This window comes from Oncorhynchus masou, chromosome 30 (assembly GCF_036934945.1).
Source record: "Oncorhynchus masou masou isolate Uvic2021 chromosome 30, UVic_Omas_1.1, whole genome shotgun sequence".
In the NCBI taxonomy this organism is placed as follows: Eukaryota; Metazoa; Chordata; class Actinopteri; order Salmoniformes; family Salmonidae; genus Oncorhynchus; species Oncorhynchus masou.
The window spans coordinates 59,378,959-59,396,197 of record NC_088241.1 but is presented as its reverse complement, the minus strand read 5'-3'; the positions used below and the strand labels follow the sequence as shown (position 1 = coordinate 59,396,197).

At 45.8% G+C, this 17,239-nt stretch overlaps 1 protein-coding gene across 1 annotated transcript in view; it reads left to right on the top strand.

Moving 5' to 3' along the window:
* The window catches only part of LOC135522886 (activin receptor type-2B), a 91,601-nt gene that overhangs the window by 25,628 nt on the left and 48,734 nt on the right, over positions 1–17,239 (top strand). The gene's annotated exons all lie outside the window — the stretch shown is intronic.

Genomic DNA, 17,239 nt, shown 5'->3' with positions numbered 1-17,239 from the left:
TTGCTGCTTCAGTGTGTGTAGCTATTTTTGTCAGTTGTTACCATGGAATACTGAAGAATAATTACAAGCATTTCATAAGTGTCAATGGCTTTTGTTGACAATTACATGAAGTTGATGCAAAGAGTCAATATTTGCAGTGTTGACTCTTCTTTTTCAAGACCTCTGCAATCCGCCCTGGCATGCTGTCAATTAACTTCTGGGCCACATTCTGACTGATGGCAGCCCATTCTTGCATAATCAATGCTTGGAGTTGGTCAGAATTTGTGTGTTTTTGTTTGTCCACCCGCGTCTTGAGGATTGACCACAAGTTCTCAATTGGATTAAGATCTGGGGAGTTTCCTGGCCATGGACCCAAAATATAGATGTTTTGTTCCCCGAGCCACTTAGGTATCACTTTTGCCGTATGGCAAGGCGCTCCATCATGCTGGAATAGGCATTGTTCATCACCATTCCTGGATGGTTGGGAGAAGTTGCTCTCAGAGGATGTGTTTGCACTATTCTTTATTCATGGCTGTGTTCTTAGACAAAATTGTGAGTGAGCCCACTCCCTTGGCTGAGAAGCAACCCCACACACGAATGGTCTCAGGATGCTTTACTGTTGGCATGACACAGGACTGATGGTAGCGCTCACCTTGTCTTCTCCAGACAAGCTTTTTTCCGGATGCCCCAAACAATCGGAAAGGGGATTCATCAGAGAACATGACTTTACACCAGTCCTCAGCAGTCCAATCCCTGTACCTTTTGCAAAATATCAGTCTGTCCCTAATGTTTTTCCAGACCATCCTCCAAAAGTCTTCAAATCACTGTGCGTACAGATGCACTCGCACCTGCCTGCTGCCAGTCCTGAGCAAGCTCTGTACTGGTGGTGCCCCAATCCCGCAGCTGAATCAACTTTAAGAGACAGTCCTGGCGCTTGCTGGACTTTCTTGAGCGCCCTGAAGCCTTTTTCACAACAATCAATGATGACGGCACGTGTTTCCTTGCAGTGAACCATAGTTGACAGAGGAAGAACAATGATTCCAAGCACCACCCTCCTTTTGACGCTTACAGCCTGTTATTCGAACTCAATCATCATGGCCAGAGTGATCTCCAGCCTTGTCCTTGTCAACACTCACACCTGTGTTAAAGAGAATCACTGACATGATGTCAGCTGGTCCTTTTGTGGCAGGGCTGAAATGTAGCGGAAATGTTTTTGGGGGGTTCATTTGCATGGAAAAAAGGGACTTTGCATTTAATTGCAATTAATCTGATCACTCTTCATAACATTCGGGAGTATATGAAAATTGCCATCCTACAAACTGAGGCAGCAGACCTTGTGAAAATTAGTATTTGTGTCATTCTCAACTTTTGGCCACGACTGTAGGTGTGTCCAAACTTATGACTGGTACTATATGTGTGTGTGTGTGTGTGTGTATATATATATGTGTATATGTATATGTATGTATATGTGTATATGTGTGTATGTATATGTATGTATATGTGTATATGTATATGTGTATATGTATGTGTATATGTGTATATATATGTATGTGTATATGTATGTATATGTGTATATGTATGTATATGTGTATATATATGTATATGTGTATATGTGTATATATAAGAAAGAAAGAAATATTTTTTTAAATGTTTTCTTCTTTTTATTACATACAGGGGTCCTGAAATTCAAAATGAATGATCCATGCTATGACCACTTTAAAACGTTTCCATATTTAAGCTTACGATAAACAACAAAGTCTTAGAGTTTGAGGTTGATTTATCAAGTCTTGATGATTCATAGTTTGTAGTTCATAGTCATTGTTATGTGGAAAACAAGAGGGCAATAAGTCCTTGTAACTGAGAAACTGCCCACCGTGCTTTTGGATAACTGAATTAGGAGTTTCTCCTTTAGCTTGATGAAGGTGTGGAATGTGAAGGGAATTTGCCTCAGTTGAATGTGAATTGGTTGCTGATTGAGTATTTGCTCTGTAACCTCTATTTAGCACCAGATCTCACCAACTGCTGTGGATAAAAAGCAGTGTTTGGTTTGGCCAGTTCAGATTGAAATGTCGCTTGTCAGCTAAGATTGAACATTGTACTGACAGTTCCTCTTCTTGGGAAAGTTTTGTGTTGTTGTTGGGGGGGCTAAGTCATTCCACGCTCTTGAGGCAGTCGGTACTGAACAAGATGTGCTGTATGAAGTGCCGAAGATCTGCTTGCTCCTGAGTGCTAGATACAGATGGTTTTTCTTTTTTTAATCTTGTGCCTGAAGCAGGATAAAGCTGTTTGAATGGCTATGATGATCCACTGCCTTCTTCCATCAACTCGGAAGCGGCTTGCCTCTCTCTGACATCTCCTCTAGTGAGGCCTGGGATTGGTTTACTTGCCTTTTATGGCGTCTGAATTTAAGTGTCTTTTTTAAGACCACCGATGATCATGAGCACACTTTTCTTTTTTTTCATAGAGGGGTTGGTTATGTCGTGAATTAGCCCGTTCAAATCATTGTCGCCAGCCATACTCGATGTGGGCCAGTAAAACTCTGGTAACAGACAAATTATATTGCCCAATGTGGTTGTAACATGCACCTGAAACAATGGCTTTTTGAGCACACATTTCCTTTTGGTTGCTCCTGACATCCGCTGTCGCCATTAGCTTTAATATTCCCATGGAACCCTGCAAATTTATCTCCGGATCATTGAGAAGTGTCCATTGCTGAGGCAGCGGGGTTTTTAGTATTCAAGCCGTCGTGCAGCAACATGAGCAGGACATTGGTATCAAGCTCCCTGTTTCCAGTCTCACACTGCTGCTGGAGTGTGTGTGTTTCTGCTGTGTGTGTGTGTGTGTGTGTGTGTGTGTGTGTGTGTGTGTGTGTGTGGATGTGTTTAACTATACTTGTGGGGACCAAAATCCCCAGAAGAGCTGTAAACATTTTGGGGGACATTTTGTTTGTCCCCACAAGGTCAAATGCTATTTCTAGGGAGTTTAGGGTTAAAATGAGTTTTAGGGTTACAATTAGGTTTAGGGTTACGAGCTTGGGTTAGGTTATGGGGTTAGGGTCAGGTTGAGAGGTTAAGGAAAATAGGATTTTGAATGGGACTGAATCCTCCACAAGGTGAGTTATACAAGGCTTTGTCTGGGAGAGCAGGGTAAAGGTGTATACTCCCACATTTCCCATTGCCTAGTGATGGTTAATGCACAGATTGGCCGTGGTCACCCTCTTTCCCCCGTTCACCCTCACTCTCTCTACCTCACGCACCTTGTCACACATTTTCTCACTCCCTCGCTCACCTTCTCTCTCACTCACTCTCCTCCAGTCACTCAGCATCTCACTCCCTCGCTCACCTTCTCTCTCACTCACTCTCCTCAGTCACTCAGCATCTCACTCCCTCGCGCAACCGTTCTTTCACCTTCATTCTCTCTCATGTTCTTTCACACTTCCTCGCCCTCTCGATCTCTCTCTCGATCTCTCTCTCTCGCACCTATTTTACTCTCTCGATCTCTCTCTCTCTCTCGCACCCATTTTACTCTCTCGATCAGCTTCTCGCTCTCTCTCTCACCTATATTACTCTCTCGATCAGCTTCTCTCGCACCTATATTACTCTCTCGATCACCTTCTCTCTCTCGATCAGCTTCTCTCTCTCGCACCTATATTACTCTCTCAATCAGCTTCTCTCTCTCTCTCGCACCTATATTACTCTCTCGATCAGCTTCTCTCTCTCTCTCTCTCTCGCACCTATATTACTCTCTCGATCACCTTCTCTCTCTCGCACCTATATTACTCTCTCGATCAGCTTCTCTCTCTCTCTCTCGCACCTATATTACTCTCTCGATCAGCTTCTCTCTCTCTCTCTCTCGCACCAATATTACTCTCTCGATCACCTTCTCTCTCTCTCTCGCACCTATATTACTCTCTCGATCATCTTCTCTCTCTCTCTCGCACCTATATTACTCTCTCGATCAGCTTCTCTCTCTCTCTCTCTCGCACCTATATTACTCTCTCGATCAGCTTCTCTCTCTCTCTCTCTCTCTCGCACCTATATTACTCTCTCGATCACCTTCTCTCTCTCTCTCTCGCACCTATATTACTCTCTCGATCATCTTCTCTCTCTCTCGCACCTATATTACTCTCTCGATCAGCTCTCTCTCTCTCTCTCTCTCTCGCACCTATATTACTCTCTCGATCAGCTCTCTCTCTCGCACCTATTTTACTCTCTCGATCAGCTTCTCTCTCTCTCTCTCTCTCACCTATTACTCTCTCGATCAGCTTCTCTCTCTCACACCTATATTACTCTCTCGATCAGCTTCTCTCTCTCGCACCTATATTACTCTCTTGATCAGCTTCTCTCTCTCTCTCACTGTGCCGCTCGTGCTCTTTCTCTCTCTCTCTCACCTATATTACTCTCTCGATCAGCTTCTCTCTCTCTCTCTCTCTCACCTATATTACTCTCTCGATCAGCTTCTCTCTCTCTCACCTATATTACTCTCTCGATCAGCTTCTCTCTCTCGCACCTATATTACTCTCTCGATCAGCTTCTCTCTCTCGCACCTATATTACTCTCTCGATCAGCTTCTCTCTCACTGTGCCGCTCTCTCTCTCTCACCTATATTACTCTCTCGATCAGCTTCTCTCTCTCTCACCTATGTTACTCTCTCGATCAGCTTCTCTCTCTCTCTCACCTATATTACTCTCTCGATCAGCTTCTCGCTCTCTCTCTCACTGTGCCGCTTGCCCTCTCTCTCTCTCAATTCAATTCAATTCAATTCAAGGGCTTTATTGGCATGGGAAACATGTGTTAACATTGCCAAAGCAAGTAAGGTAGATAATATATAAAGTGAAATAAACAATAAAAATTAACAGTAGACATCACACATACAGAAGTTTCAAAACAAAGACATTACAAATACAAATGTCATATTATATATATATATATATATATATGTGTTTTTACAATGTACAAATGGTTAAGGACACAAGATAAAATAAATAAGCATAGATATGGGTTGTATTTACAATGGTGCGTGTTCTTCACTGGTTGCCCTTTTCTCGTGGCAACAGGTCACAAATCTTGCTGCTCTGATGGCACACTGTGGAATTTCACCCAGTAGATATGGGAGTTTTTCAAAATTGGATTTGTTTTCGAATTCTTTGTGGATCTGTGTAATCTGAGGGAAATATGTCTCTCTAATATGGTCATACATTGGGCAGGAGGTTAGGAAGTGCAGCTCAGTTTCCACCTCATTTTGTGGTCAGTGACCACATAGCCTGTCTTCTCTTGAGAGCCATGTCTGCCTACGGCGGCCTTTCTCAATAGCAAGGCTATGCTCGCTGATTCTGTACATAGTCAAAGCTTTCCTTCATTTTGGGTCAGTCACAGTGGTCAGGTATTCTGCCGCTGTGTACTCTCTGTGTAGGGCCAAATAGCATTCTAGTTTGCTCTGTTTTTTTAATACTTTCCAATGTGTCAAGTAATTATCTTTTTGTTTTCTCATGATTTGGTTGGATCTAATTGTGCTGCTGTCATGGGGCTCTGTAGGGTGTGTTTGTGAACAGAGCCCCAGGACCAGCTTGCTTAGGGGACTCTTCTCCAGGTTCATCTCTCTGTAGGTGATGGCTTTGTTGTGGAAGGTTTGGGAATCACTTCCTTTTTGGTGGTTATAGAATTTAACAGCTCTTTTCTGGATTTTGATAATTAGTGGGTATCGGCCTAATTCTGCTCTGCATGCATTATTTGGTGTTCTACGTTGTACACGGTGGTTATTTTTGCAGAATTCTGCGTGCAGAGTCTCAATTTGGTTTTTGTCCCATTTTGTGAAGTCTTGGTTGGTGAGTGGACCCCAGACCTCACAACCATAAAGGGCAATGGGCTCTATGACTGTTTCAAGTATTTTTAGCCAAATCCTAATTGGTATGTTGAAATTTATGTTCCTTTTGATGGCATAGAATGCCCTTCTTGCCTTGTCTCTCAGATCGTTCACAGCTTTGTGGAAGTTACCTGTGGCGCTGATGTTTAGGCCATGGTATTATATTTTTTTGTGTGCTCTAGGGCAACAGTGTCTAGATGGAATTTGTATTTGTGGTCCTGGTGACTGGACCTTTTTTGGAACACCATTATTTTGGTCTTACTGAGATTTACTGTCAGGGCCCAGGTCTGACAGAATCTGTGCATAAAATCTAGGTGCTGCTGTAGGCCCTCCTTGGTTGGTGACCGAAGCACCAGATCATCAGCAGACATTTGACTTCAGATTCTAGTAGGGTGAGGCCGGGTGCTGCAGACTTTTCTAGTGCCCGCGCCAGTTCGTTGATATATATGTTGAAGAGGGTGGGGCTTAAGCTGCATCCCTGTCTAACCCCACGACCCTGTGTGAAGAAATTTGTGTGTTTTTTTGCCAATTTTAACCGCACACTTGTTGTTTGTGGACATGGATTTTATGATGTCGTATGTTTTACCCCCAACACCACTTTCCATCAGTTTGTATAGCAGACCCTCATGCCAAATTGAGTTGAAGGCTTTTTGATCAGCTTCTTTCTCTCTCTCTCGCAATCAACAAAGCATGAGAAGACTTTGCTTTTGTTTTGGTTTGTTTGGTTGTCAATTAGGGTGTGCAGAGTGAATACATGGTCTGTTGTACGGTAATTTGGTAAAAAGCCAATTTGACATTTGCTCAGTACATTGTTTTCATTGAGGAAGTGTACGAGTCTGCTGTTAATGATAATGCAGAGGATTTTCCCAAGGTTACTGTTGACGCATATTCCACGGTAGTTATTGGGGTCAAATTTGTCTCCATTTTTGTGGATTGGGGTGATCAGTCCTTGGTTCCAAATATAATATCTCTCTCACCTATATTACTTTCTCGATCAGCTTCGCTCTCGCTCTCTCTCTCTCGCACCTATTACTCTCTCGATCATCTTCTCTCTCTCTCTCTCACTGTGCCGCTCGCCCTCTCTCTCTCTCTCTCTCACCTATATTACTTTCTCGATCGATCAGCTTCTCTCTCTCGCACCTATATTACTCTCTCGATCAGCTTCTCCCTCTCTCTCTCTCGCACCTATATTACTCTCTCGATCAGCTTCTCCCTCTCTCTCTCGCACCTATATTACTCTCTCGATCAGCTCTCTCTCGATCAGCTCTCTCTCTCTCTCTCTCTCTCGGTGCATGCTGGGTGTTTTTGGAGTTTGAGTGTTTGGTGTGGGAAGCTCTATCCTAACTAACTTTCTTGATTCTTTTCTTTACATGTTTTTTTTCTATGGTGGAGGGTTAATGCAATATTTGTTTTTAGCGGTATCCAAAGTTTTCTTTTCAAAGTTAGGGTGGAAGAGGACAGAGTAACTTTCCTGGGGGTTGGAAGGTGTAGTGTGCGCAATGGCTTCTCAGCCTAGCGCGGAGGAGACGCTGTCGATACAGCATGGATTCAGGTGTGTTCCTGAGAACGGAGTTAAGGTGGAGGAGGTTCTGCTCGCGGTCGGTGAACAGGTAGGAGCTGAGTTTATACATTCTGCTTCTAGAATGAACAAAGCTGTGGTTGTGTTCATGAAAAGGGCTAATTTGGTCGGTAGGCTAATTGCTAGCGGAATATTTGTAAGGGATGTGTTGGTGTCAATTTCACCTCTCTCTACCCCTTCAACAAGAGTTGTAGTGGCAAATTTGCCTCCGTTTATTACGGATGATCAAATTAGGAAAGAGCTGAGTCGTTTTGGTAAGTTTGCTAGCGGTTTCCGTGTACTGTCAGCAGGTTTTCAGGCAGATGCCGTTAAGCACGTTGTTTCGTTCAGGAGGCAAGTGTTTATGTTTCTGAACAATAATGAGCAACAGCTAAATGTGCATTTTAAAGTGAGGCATGGGGAGGGGCTCTATGCAGGTTTTGCCAGCACAGATAGTCTACGGTGTTTTGAGTGTGGGGATTTGGGGCACAAGAGCTTTGCGTGCCCACATAAAGGCCATAGAAAAGGTGAGGGTACAAGCGCAAGTGGGGGAAATCGAGGTCAAAATGCAGGGGGTAAGGAGATGCAGACAGCAGAGGCTGGGCCTAGTCAGTCTAGAGATGGTGGTGTAGATGAGGCTGGGTCTAGTCAGGCTAGAGATGGTGGAGAAGCAGAGGCTGGGTCTAGTCAGGCTAGAGATGGTGGGGTAGCTGAGGCTGGGCCTAGACATGCTATGGAGGGTGGTGTAGCTGAGGCTGGCCCTAGTCATGCTATGGAGGGTGGTGCAGATGATGCTGGGCCTAGTCATGCTATGGAGGGTGGTGTAGCTGAGGCTGGCCCTAGTCATGCTATAGAGGGTGGTGCAGAGGATACTGCGTCTAGTCAGGTTATTCTAGTGGATGAGGAGAGTATAGTGGGGAAGTGTAAGAGATTAGGGAGGGAGGAGGAGGGTGTCAAGAGGAAAAGGAAAAGGGTGTGAACAAAGGCACCATGGAAATGTTGCCTGTTGCTGTGGGTGAGGCCTAACCAGAGAGAAAGGGCAGGTGGTCAGGGTGGGAGATAGAGAAGAGGAGGAAAGTGAGTCTGAGGAAGAGGATGAGGAGTTATTTTTTTCAGACTCCTCTTCAATTGGCCCGGAGCTGACAGCTAGTCAACCAGAGGGGTCTAAGTACACATTGAGAGAACTGACAAGGTTCCTGAATGAGACTAAGGGGAAAAAAGTTAATCTTGAGGCTTTTTTTCCTGATCCTAGAAAGTTTGTAAGATCAGTACAACATGCTATGAGAAATGAGGGGCATGGTGTCCTCTCACCCAGGAAACGGTTTAGGTTGAGGAAGTGGGTCACAATAGTACGTAAAGGTTTACCTTCAGACACTGTTTAAATGTTTAATTTCTTACTGACACTGGGGCTTTTTGAGCTTTGCTATTGGTCTATTTCTCTGCTTGCTTTTCTCCCAATTCTTATGGAGACTCTTCGGGTAGGCTCGCTCAATATAAATGGTGCCAGAGATGCGGGAAAGAGGAGTGTGTTGGGTGAATATGTAAAACAAAAAAAAGTACAGGTGTTGTTTCTGCAGGAGACGCATAGTGATGTAGTGAATGAAGTTGATTGGGGGCTCTGGTGGAAAGGGGCAAGTGTGTTGAGCCATGGGACAAATCTTAGTGCAGGTGTGGCAGTCCTTTTGCACCGGGTCTGGCTGTAAAAATTTGCTCCTCAAAGGAGGTGTGTAGGGGTAGGTTGCTTGTTGTTAAAGCAGAAATTAACAACGTGTGTTTTGTCTTTATAAATGTGTATGCGCCTAACACAGGGAGAGAAAGAGGGGTTCTATTTGGGAGTCTTAGACAGGAACTCTCACAAGCAGCGCCTGAGGAGACGCTGGTGATCGGAGGTGACTGGAACTGTACAATGGATTTTACAAAAGACAGAAATGGGGAAGAGCCTCATTCAGTGTCAGTGGGAGTGTTAAGGGACATCTTTAATCAGTTTGACCTAGTGGATGTTTGGAGAACTAAACATCCAAACACAAGACAGTATACGTGGGTGAAGGTTTTTGGGGCTAGGGTGAGTGCAGCTCGACTTGATCGTTTTTACATGTCCAGGAATCAGAGCAACAGGCTGCTGGGTGCTACCATTCTCCCAGTGGGGTTTTCGGATCACCACATAACCATGGCTCGGCTGTCTATTTCACCAGGGCCCCGGCAGGCATCTTATTGGAAGTTCAATGTAAAGCTCTTACAAGATGCCACTTTTTGCTCAGGTTTCCAGACTTTTTGGGAAAGATGGGGGCAGCGAAGAGAGGAGTATGAGTCTCTGAGTCAATGGTGGGATGTGGGGAAAGTGCAAATTCGGCTTTTCTGTCAACAGTACACAGCTCTCTCATCCTCAGAGGCTAGGAGAGTATTGGGGGAACTAGAGCGGTGTATTAGTGAGATGGAGGTAGAGATGGTGGGGCAAGGCAATGTAGGCCTCCAGGCTAACTTAGCCGAATTACGTAGGGACCTGGGCAGTTTTTTCCAGGTTAAAGCAAAGGGAGCACTTGTAAGAGCTAGGTTCTCCATGCTCAAGGAGATGGATGCTCCCAGCTCCTTCTTCTTTGGTTTGGAAAGACAGAGCAGTGAAGCCAAGGGTATGCATTGTCTACGGCTGTCTGATGGGCGGGTGACCTCTGTGGTGGGGGAGATGCGGGAGCGGACTGTGGAGTTTTATACTGAATTGTATAGGGCAGAAATGTGTGATCCTATGTGTGCTCAGGTCTTGTTCACAGGACTCCCTAAGCTCTCTCGGGCACAGAGGGATGAAATGGACATTCCTCTGTTGTCACATGAACTGGCAGAGGCAGTAAGCCAGATGTCCCCCGGTCGTGCACCCGGGGTCGATGGACTTCCAGTGGAATTTTACAAAAAATTCTGGGGAACAATTGGACAGGATTTCTTTTGCGTGTTGCGAGAATGCGTCGGGGTAGGAGAGTTGCCGATGAGCTGCCGTCGGGCGGCTCTGACTCTCCTGCCCAAAAAAGGGGACTTGTGTGAACTTAAGAACTGGAGGCCTGTGGCATTACTCTGTGCGGACTACAAGATCTTTGCCAAGGTCCTCTCTAACAGACTGAAGTCCCATCTGGACTCCTATAATACACAAGGACCAGACATATTGTGTACCGGGACGCTCAATCACGGACAACTTGTTCTTGATTAGGGACATGTTGGACTTGTCGAGAGGTTCTAATGTGAACTTTGGACTGGTCTCTTTAGATCAAGAGAAGGCTTTTGATAGAGTGGATCATGAGTATCTGTTTAATGTGATGTCTGTGTTTGGGTTTGGGAAGAGTTTTGTGACCTGTGTGAAGCTGTTGTATGCTGGGGCGTCATGTATGGTTAAGGTGGGAGGGGGCTCAGTAGGCCAGTCTGGGTGAGACAGGGGCATTAGACAAGGATGCCCTCTATCTGGGCAGCTGTACACACTAGCCATTGAGCCTTTTTAGGACTGCTACGCAGGAGACTGCGGGGAGTGTGCTGGACAGGCATGGATGTGGTGACAGGAATAGCAGTCTCAGCATATGCAGATGATGTTTCTGTGATGGTCAGGGATGGGCAAGATATGCAGGAACTAGAGACCAGTCTGAAGGTGTACGAGGGAGCTTCATCAGCTAAGGTAAACTGGGGAAAGAGCAAAGCTCTGTTATGTGGGGCATGGGGGGATAGGGCTCCTCCTCTGCTTCCAGGGGGTTTGCAGTGGGGTTGTGAAGGGCTTAAAGTGTTGGGGGTGTACCTGGGCTCGGAGAGGTGGGTCAGCAAGAACTGGGAGGGGCTGTCACAGGCAGTGGTGTCAAGACTGGCCAGGTGGAGGTGGCTCCTGTCCCAAGTGTCATATAGAGGGAGGGTGCTGATAATCAACAACCTGGTGGCATCTTCCTTATGGCATAAACTGGCTGTCCTCAACCCCCCCTGCTTGCAGACCTGCAACGCAAGCTGGTGGACTTCTTTTGGTCGGGACATCACTGGCTGAAGGCAGCAGTTTTGTACATGACCGTCCACGAAGGAGGACAGGGCCTGGTGGAACTGGAGAGCAGGATGGCTGCTTTCCGACTAAAGGCGGTGCAGAGACTGCTGTACCACACTGATGTTGGCTGGAGGGAACCAGCATGCGCGCTGCTGAGGAGAGCTGGCGGATTAGGGTTGGACCGGCAGCTGTTCCTCATGAAGCTGGAGAGGCTGAGTACAGCAGGTCTCTCAGAGTTTTACTCTGCGGTGCTGAGGGCCTGGCAGCTGCTAAGGCCCACACGAGAAGGGGAGTGGAGCCTGGGCAGTGGGTGTGGGAGGAGCCTATCTTCCACAACCCAGCCATCCCTTTGAGATCGGTTCAGTCGGCCACCCTGCAGAGGCAACTGATGGCAGGGGGTTTACAAAGGCTGGGTGACCTGAGACTGCTGGGAGAGGAGGGGTGGAAAACCCCGGAGATCTTGGCGCAACAAACAGGAATAACGTCTCTTAGGCTGCTGGAGAGATTCCTGGAGGAGGTCCAGGAGGCCCTGTCTGAGCCGGTAAGGGGGTGTTTGAGAGGCCAAAGGGAGAGGGGCCACCAATGTTCCCGCCACTGCAGGTGACGGCAGAGACTGGGGACTGGCAAGGGGTCTGGAGGACTTGTTAGATTTTAACACTCCGAGCCTGGGGGAGTTTGAGGATGTGGGAGGTAAAGCCCTCTACAACCTCTGCGTTAAGGTAAGGAACATTAGAAGCCTAACAGGAGTGAAGGCACATCAGTGGCAGGGGGGTATGTGGGGCGGAGAGTATGGTGGGTTTTAGATGGAGGGCGCTCTACAAACCCCCAGTACCAAAGAGGTCAGGGGACCTCCAGTGGAGGGTTCTTCATGGAGCCCTGGCCACTAACAGCTGGTTGGCACGGGTTGATCCGGGAATTGGGCAGGGTGTCCTTTCTGTCAAATGATAGAAACTGTAATTCATGTGTTTTCTGTGTGCACCAGGTTAATGCCATTAATGTCTCTGTTGGAATGTCTGTGTGACAGGTTGGGGGTGGTTTTTGCTGTTGGGATGTTTATAATGGGATACAGGTATTCGAGTAAGGAGAAAGAAAAATGTGTTTTGTTGAATTTTTGTTTGCTCAGGCAAAGTTAGCTATTTGGCTAACAAGGAGGAACAGGGTCAAAGGTGGGGGGATAACAGACCCTTTACTACTGTTTAATGGGATGGTCTCTGCGCGCCATAGGGTTGAGTTTGAGTTCTATAAAATGATCAAATGTGTGGAGATGTTTGAGGAGATATGGTGTGTTGGGGGGGCTGTCTGTATTGCTGGGGAAGATGATTTGGATATACGGTTATAGGAGAGGTTTTTTGTGTTTTTGTTTTTTGTGGTGATTTGTATCATGTGGTAGATGGAAAGATGAGTATGGTACATGTATGCAGTACAGGATATATTTTTATTTTTTTATTTTAGGAGGGGGGGGGGTGAGTTTTAAATGAATTGAGAATATTTCAATAAAGAAAGACCAAAAGTCAAAGTCAAAGTCTCTCTCTCTCGCACCTATATTACTCTCTCGATCGATCAGCTTCTCTCTCTCGCACCTATATTACTCTCTCGATCAGCTTCTCCCTCTCTCTCTCTCTCTCGCACCTATATTACTCTCTCGATCAGCTTCTCCCTCTCTCTCTCTCTCTCGCACCTATATTACTCTCTCGATCAGCTTCTCTCTCTCTCTCGCACCTATATTACTCTCTCGATCAGCTTCTCTCTCTCTCGCACGTATATTTCTCTCTCTCTCGCACCTATATTACTCTCTCGATCAGCTCTCTCTCGATCAGCTCTCTCTCTCGCACCTATATTACTCTCTCGATCAGCTTCTCTCTCTCTCGCACCTATATTACTCTCTCGATCGATCAGCTTCTCTCTCTCGCACCTATATTACTCTCTCGATCAGCTTCTCCCTCTCTCTCTCTCTCTCGCACCTATATTACTCTCTCGATCAGCTTCTCTCTCTCTCTCTCGCACCTATATTACTCTCTCGATCAGCTTCTCCCTCTCTCTCTCTCTCGCACCTATATTACTCTCTCGATCAGCTTCTCTCTCTCTCTCTCTCGCACCTATATTACTCTCTCGATCAGCTTCTCTCTCTCTCTCGCACGTATATTTCTCTCTCTCTCGCACCTATATTACTCTCTCGATCAGCTCTCTCTCGATCAGCTCTCTCTCTCGCACCTATATTACTCTCTCGATCAGCTTCTCTCTCTCTCTCGCACCTATATTACTCTCTCGATCAGCTTCTCTCTCTCTCTCTCGCACCTATATTACTCTCTCGATCAGCTTCTCTCTCTCTCTCTCTCACCTATATTACTCTCTCGATCAGCTTCTCTCTCTCTCTCTCTCGCACCTATATTACTCTCTCGATCAGCTTCTCTCTCTCTCTCTCTCTCTCGCACCTATATTACTCTCTCGATCAGCTTCTCTCTCTCTCGCACCTATATTACTCTCTCGATCAGCTTCTCTCTCGCACCTATATTACTCTCTTGATCAGCTTCTCTCTCTCTCTCTCTCTCTCTCTCTATATTACTCTCCTATATTACTCTCTCGATCAGCTTCTCTCTCTCTCTCGCACCTATATTACTCTCTCGATCAGCTCTCTCTCTCTCTCTCCTATATTACTCTCTCGATCAGCTCTCTCTCTCTCTCTCTCTCCTATATTACTCTCTCGATCAGCTCTCTCTCTCTCGCACCTATTTTACTCTCTCGATCAGCTTCTCTCTCTCACACCTATATTACTCTCTCGATTAGCTTCTCTCTCTCTCTCGCACCTATATTACTCTCTCGATCAGCTTCTCTCTCTCTCTCTCGCACGTATATTTCTCTCTCTCTCGCACCTATATTACTCTCTCGAACAGCTCTCTCTCGATCAGCTCTCTCTCTCGCACCTATATTACTCTCTCGATCAGCTTCTCTCTCTCTCTCTCGATCAGCTCTCTCTCTCTCTCTCTCTCGCACCTATATTACTCTCTCGATCAGCTTCTCTCTCTCTCTCTCTCACCTATATTACTCTCTCGATCAGCTTCTCTCTCTCTCTCTCCCTTTCACCTATATTACTCTCTCGATCAGCTTCTCTCTCTCTCTCGCATCTATATTACTCTCTCGATCAGCTTCTCTCTCTCTCTCTCGCACCTATATTACTCTCTCGATCAGCTTCTCTCTCTCTCTCGCACCTATATTACTCTCTCGATCAGCTTCTCTCTCTCTCGCACCTATATTACTCTCTCGATCAGCTTCTCTCTCTCTCTCTCGCACCTATATTACTCTCTCGATCAGCTTCTCTCTCTCTCTCTCTCTCTCACACCTATATTACTCTCTCGATCAGCTCTCTCTCTCTCTCTCGATCAGCTCTCTCTCTCTCTCGCACCTATATTACTCTCTCGATCAGCTTCTGTCTCTCTCTCTCACTGTGCCGCTCCTCTCTCTCACCTATATTACTCTCTCGATCAGCTTCTCTCTCTCACTGTGCCGCTCACTCTCTCTCGCACCTATATTACTCTCTCGATCAGCTTCTCTCTCTCTCTCTCGCACGTATATTTCTCTCTCTCTCGCACCTATATTACTCTCTCGATCAGCTCTCTCTCGATCAGCTCTCTCTCTCGCACCTATATTACTCTCTCGATCAGCTCTCTCTCTCTCTCGCACCTATATTACTCTCTCTCAGCTTCTCTCTCTCTCGCACCTATATTACTCTCTCGATCAGCTTCTCTCTCTCTCTCTCTCTCTCGCACCTATATTACTCTCTCGATCAGCTTCTCTCTCTCTCTCTCGCACCTATATTACTCTCTCGATCAGCTTCTCTCTCTCTCTCGCACCTATATTACTCTCTCGATCAGCTTCTCTCTCTCTCTCTCACCTATATTACTCTCTCGATCAGCTTCTCTCTCTCTCGCACCTATATTACTCTCTCGATCAGCTTCTCTCTCGCACCTATATTACTCTCTCGATCAGCTTCTCTCTCTCTCTCTCTCTCGCACCTATATTACTCTCTCGATCAGCTTCTCTCTCTCTCTCTCACACACTATATTACTCTCTCGATCAGCTCTCTCTCTCTCTCGATCAGCTCTCTCTCTCTCACCTATATTACTCTCTCGATCAGCTTCTGTCTCTCTCTCTCACTGTGCCGCTCGCCCTCTCTCTCTCTCACCTATATTACTCTCTCGATCAGCTTCTCTCTCTCACTGTGCCGCTCACTCTCTCTCGCACCTATATTACTCTCTCGATCAGCTTCTCTCTCTCTCTCTCGCACCTATATTACTCTCTCGATCAGCTTCTCTCTCTCTCTCTCTCACCTATATTACTCTCTCGATCAGCTTCTCTCTCTCTCGCACCTATATTACTCTCTCGATCAGCTTCTCTCTCTCACCTATATTACTCTCTCGATCAGCTTCTCTCTCTCTCTCTCACACCTATATTACTCTCTCGATCAGCTTCTCTCAGCTCTCTCTCTCGCACCTATATTACTCTCTCGATCAGCTTCTGTCTCTCTCTCTCACTGTCCTCTCTCGCCGCTCTCTCTCTCACCTATATTACTCTCTCGATCAGCTTCTCTCTCTCACTGTGCCGCTCACTCTCTCTCTCACCTATATTACTCTCTCGATCAGCTTCTCTCTCTCACTGTGCCGCTCACTCTCTCTCTCACCTATATTACTCTCTCGATCAGCTTCTCTCTCTCTCTCTCGCACCTATATTACTCTCTCGATCAGCTTCTCTCTCTCTCTCTCTCGCACCTATATTACTCTGTCAATCAGTTTCTCTCTCTCTCTCACCTATATTACTCTCTCGATCAGCTTCTCTCTCTCTCTCTCTCTCTCTCGCACCTATATTACCCTCTCGATCAGCTTCTCTCTCTCTCTCGCACCTATATTACTCTCTCGATCAGCTTCTCTCTCTCTCTCTCTCTCTCTCGCACCTATATTACTCTCTTGATCAGCTTCTCTCTCTCTCTCGCACCTATATACTCTCTCGATCAGCTTCTCTCTCTCGCACCTATATTACTCTCTCGATCAGCTTCTCTCTCTCTCCAATTCAATTCAAGGGCTTTATTGGCATGGGAAACATTTGTTAACATTGCCAAAGCAAGTAAGGTAGATAATATATAAAGTGAAATAAACAATAAAAATTAACAGTAGACATCACACATACAGAAGTTTCAAAACAATAAAGACATTACAAATGTCATATTATATATATATATATATATACACAGTGTTTTTAAAATGTACAAATGGTTAAGGACACAAGATAAAATAAATAAGCATAGATATGGGTTGTATTTACAATGGTGCGTGTTCTTCACTGGTTGCCCTTTTCTCATGGCAACAGGTCAAAAATCTTGCTGCTCTGATGGCACACTGTGGAATTTCACCCAGTAGATATGGGAGTTTTTCTCTCTCGCACCTATATTACTCTCTCTCTCTCTCTCTCTCTCGCACCTATATAACTCTCTCGATCAGCTTCTCTCTCACCTATATTACTCTCGATCAGCTTCTCTCTCACCTATATTACTCTCTCAATCAGCTTCTCTCCTGCACCTATTACTCTCTCAATCAGCTTCTCTCTCTCACTGTGCTACTCACTCTCTCTCTCCCTCTCTCACTCACTGTGCCTGTCTCTCTCACCTATATTACTCTCTCGATCAGCTTCTCTCTCTCTCTCGCACCTATATTACTCTCTCGATCAGCTTCTCTCTCTCTCTCTCGCACCTATATTACTCTCTTGATCAGCTTCTCTCTCTCTCTCTCTCTCGCACCTATATTACTCTCTCGATCAGCTTCTCTCTCTCTCTCTCTCTCTCTCTCTCTCTCTCT